General features: G+C 46.6%; 1 pseudogene; it reads left to right on the top strand.

The window, feature by feature from the left end:
* The window catches only part of LOC104984992, a 32,293-nt pseudogene that overhangs the window by 7,681 nt on the left and 19,965 nt on the right, over positions 1-4,647 (top strand).

Genomic DNA, 4,647 nt, shown 5'->3' with positions numbered 1-4,647 from the left:
AGAGACAATATATAAGCCAACAAGCATGGCCATATTGGGTCTGCCAGCTTTAGCTGACCAGCCTCTAGTATAACATGGACCACACCGTAAGGGAAAACATCTGCTCTGGTGCCTGTAAACATCAAACTCATTGGGAAAAAAAGCAATGTAAATGTGAAATGTGAGGGGGTGCTGGTATGAAAGATAACATCCTACAAGAATCTGAGACAATGGGGAAAACTGAGAATGGGTGGGTATGAGTGGGTATGAGAGATCGCTGTCAAATCTCTTCAGCATGAATGTGTCATTTTTGTGGGATGAGGTGTCAGGAGGTCTGAAACATTAGCATGGTTCTGCAAAATACACACAGAAGTGGAACACATAACTAGAGTAACATATGCATAACAGCTGAACCTAGTTGGGAGGACATATGGGTGACCACCTTACTATGCTTTAGGTTTTCTGTTTAAAATCTTTGAACCGAAACAGCCTGGCTCTGCCCTTTCCTGTGCAGCCTTGAGCAAAATCCCACATCTACTCTATCCCCTAAATTGTAGAATGAAGAGAACAGTCATAGGATTGCTGTAAATTGTCCAGGTGTCGTTGATACTGCTGAAATACATTGGAGGTGCCAAGTGTCCTATGTCAGGAGTCCCTGTAAGAGGGGCACAGCTGCACCCAGGGCCTTGATGAGAAGCTTCCTGCTGCCCAGAACTACGTCTGGGTCCCCAAGGCCCCAAAGACTGTCCGCCACATCGCCTCTTCACAGAAGCTCAGTGTTGTACAGATGCCCCTTCTGTCATGGTTACCTGACACTGTCCCCCTCTCATTGTCAGCCCTGGGGAAGTAAAAAGGGACAGCCCCTGAAGGCAAAGGCAGGGCCCTTCCTGAAGAGCCAGGTTGACTTCACAACTGTAGGCCTTCAACTAGTCTGTTATTTTCCTCCCCCACACCCCACACCATATGACAGCAGAGGATCATCAATGTCTAGATCAGCAGTCAGCATCACACCTGCTAGTTTGGAAATGGACAGTGGAATCGCAATGATCATGCACCCTTAGTTCCAGAAAAATAAAGCCCACGTGATAAACAAGTTGTTAACTGTGACCTAAGACAAATCAAAATGTATGCACTTTTGGGATGTATGGGATGATTTGGGAGAATGGCATTGAAACATGTATAATATCATATATGAAACGAGTCACCAGTCCAGGTTTGATGCACGATACTGGATGCTTGGGGCTGGTGCACTGGGATGACCCAGAGGGATGGTACAGGGAGGGAGAAGGGAGGAGGGTTCAGGATGGGGAACACGTGTATACCTGTGGCAGATTCATGTTGATATATGGCAAAACCAATACAATATTGTAAAGTTAAAAAAAAAAAGGCAAAAAAAAAAAATGTATGCACTTTCAACAAACCTAGGGATATGTAACTTTTAAATGCAACATTCCAATTATGACCCTGCATAGTTAGAGGTTCATAAACAACCCTTCAATATGGGATACACTGAATTCCAGAGTCAGATAGCCTGCCCACACAGAAAGTCTAATCACAGGACCTATTGTCAAAAGCTGAGTTTCTATCAAGAGAGCAGGCAGAGCTGTGTCCTTAGAAGTAGTTGTATTGTTGCTCAGTCACTCAGTCATGTCCAACTCTTTGCGACCCCATGGACTGCAGCACGCCAGGCTTCCTGTCCTCCACCACCTCCTGGAGCTTGCTCAGACTCATGTCCATTGAGTCAGTGATGCCATCCAACATTTCATCTTCTGTCGCCCCCTTCTCCTCTTGCCTTCAGTCTTTCCCAGCATCAGAGTCTGTTCCAATGAGTCAGCTGTTTGCATCAGGTGACCAAAGTATTGGAGCTACAGCTTCCACATCAGTCCTTCCAATGAATATTCAGGGTTGATTTTCTTTCAGATGGACCTAAAAGGATTTGACCTCCTTGTTATCCAAGGGACTCTCAAGAGTCTTCTCCAACACCGCAATTCAAAGCAGTTACCCTAAGTAATTTCATTGCATCTTAGGAAGAAGCAACCATTCCAATTCTGCGGGTTTGATGGACCCAGCACAAGATAGTAACTGTACTCCTTCCTCTTTTTGGAGACCTACACGTGCATGCATGCAGCACCTCTAATGATTTTTATTCCTCTGTCAGGAATCCCTAGTCCCCTAATGACCATTCACCAAGCAGTTTTGTTTGGAGGACGCTCACCACTCCACCCTGCAAACCACAGTGTATCTGAGAGGTGAATCAAAAGAGGGCTGTGTCCTGGTTTGGCTCAGGATGCTGCACCAGGAAGGGGTGCAGTCAGGAGTGGTCATTAGGAACCTTCTGGAACATCTGGCCGCTCCTAGGAGGGAGGCAAAGGGGCGGGTTCTCCTTCTCAAGTAGTCACAACACTGGACCCAGGAACACAGTGCTTGGCTTTTCTGCCTGTGATGGGCCTCCACATCCCACTCTGCCCCACCTCGGGTGGCCCCAGCCTGGTAAGCTCTACTAACTGGAAAGGGCCCCGTGCACCCTGCCATGTCTATGTCCAGTACCCCCATGGCGCTGGTCACCGGAGCCAACAAGGGCATCGGCCTTGCCATCGTGCGTGACCTCTGCTGGCAGATCCTGGCATGCTACCTGACACGCTGTCTCCCGGGCTGCAGTCCTCATTTTGCCCCAAATAAAACTTAACTCGCAACTCTCACATTGGGCATCTTTTTCAGTTGACAGGTTCAAACACATCTTTATTCATCAAAATAGGAACCACTACAATCAATACGTTTTTGCCAATGATAAATAAGTTTGTTCATTCCTGTAGCATAATTCCATGCTTCAGGATTCAGTGAACTCTTGGAAACCATTTTCTGCCTCTTCTGGTTGTGGAAGCGTTTCCTCTCTGATATTTCAGCCATGTACATGAAGTGCTTTAAAGTGAAAAGAAATTGGTGAAATTACTGTTCACATATTTTATTTAACCCACCACAACCAGAACATCATCCCTGTAATATGTACTGGGAATGGAAATTAGTGAGATAATTTATCATTTGTTGCAGTGAGTCTTTTTTTTTTTTCCGGTTGTGCTGTGTGTTCCTTGCTGCACAGGCTGTCTCTCGCCGCGGCGCTCAGGTTTCTCACTGCGGTGGCTTCTCTTGTTGCAGAGCACAGGCTCCTGAGCACAGGCTCCTGAGCACAGGCTCAGTAGTTGCAGTGCATGGACTTAGCTGTCCCTCAGCATGTGGGATCTTCCCATATCGGGGGTCAAACCCATGTCCCCTCCATTGGCAGGCAGATTCTCAACCACGGGACCACAAAGGAAGTCCAGTCTTGACATTTTAAGAGTTACAACACATCACAGTTTAGACTGCTTACCTGTCAAGTGCTTGGTGACTACCAAACTAGGCAGCATGGTTTTTTTGTTTTTTGTTTTTTCCTTCAAAATAATGATGCAGTCTTTCGTCAAGTATGTGAAGATGTTACTCTACTAATTACAATTCTCCTTCAGGATTCAATTTTTAAGACTGACTAGTGATTGCTTAGAGAACGCAATGGCACCCCACTCCAGTACTCTTGCCTGGAAAAATCCCAAGGATGGAGGAGCCTGGTGAGCTGCAGTCCATGGGTTTGCTGAGGGTCGGACTCGACTGAGCGACTTCACTTTCACTTTTCACTTTCATGCATTGGAGAAGGAAATGGCAACCCACTCCAGTGTTCTTGCCTGGAGAATCCCAGGGACGGGGGAGCCCTGGTGGGCTGCCGTCTATGGGGTGGCACAGAGTCGGACACGACTGAAGTGACTTAGCAGCAGCAGCAGTGATTGCTAGTATACAAGTTCTAATTTTTTTTTCCAAAAGTTGAATTTTTGCCTTAAATGCACAAACTTTTAAAACATAGCTCAGTTGGTAAAGAATCTGCCTGCAATGCAGAGACCCCAGTTCGATTCCTGGGTCGGGCAGATCCCCTGGAGAACGGAAAGGCTACCCACTCCAGTATTCTGGCCTGGAGAATTCCATCGACTATATAGTCCATGGGGTGGCAAAGAGTCTGACACGCCTGACTTTCACTTTCATACACACACATACACTGTACATTGTAAACCAAAATCTCAGAAACAAAACCTGAAATCAGGAAAGATTTATTAATATTTGGGGTTTGTTAGGACTGCATCCAGGAGACATAGATTCAAGAAGTACTTTAATTGTGTGCCACTAGACTACGAATCTGTCTGGCAAATTGTCGAAACCTGAAACCACTGACATGACCCTCAGGTCAGGTTCCCAGTAATTCAGATGGCTTATATTGGAGAATCCGTATGCTTCTCCTGTCTGGTTGGCTAACGTGTTCAAAATGGGATGTTCAGCTTTTCTTGTTCCTTGTTCCAAGATGCCCGAGGAGGGTCAGATATCTTCCAGAACCTTTCTTTAGGTATTATTACTTCCCCCTTTCCATTTTTTTCTTGGCTATTGCTTTTGGAGACTTCCACGATCAAATAAATGAAGACATTTGCCATCAACAGGATTCCCAACAACTTTATTCTTCGACGTCCAACACTCATTTCTCATATCTTGTCCGGGAGCAGCTGCTCCTCGGCGGGGTGGGGACGGGAGATCGCGGCTGCATCCACATCCGGGCCGCTCCGCGCGGCTCAGCCCGGCGACCACCGCCGCTCTCGTTTC

Source organism: Bison bison, unplaced genomic scaffold, assembly GCF_000754665.1.
Source record: "Bison bison bison isolate TAMUID 2011002044 unplaced genomic scaffold, Bison_UMD1.0 scf7180017864037, whole genome shotgun sequence".
Classification (NCBI taxonomy): Eukaryota; Metazoa; Chordata; class Mammalia; order Artiodactyla; family Bovidae; genus Bison; species Bison bison.
The sequence above is the reverse complement of the archived record's forward strand: the minus strand, read 5'-3'. Positions and strand labels throughout refer to the sequence as shown.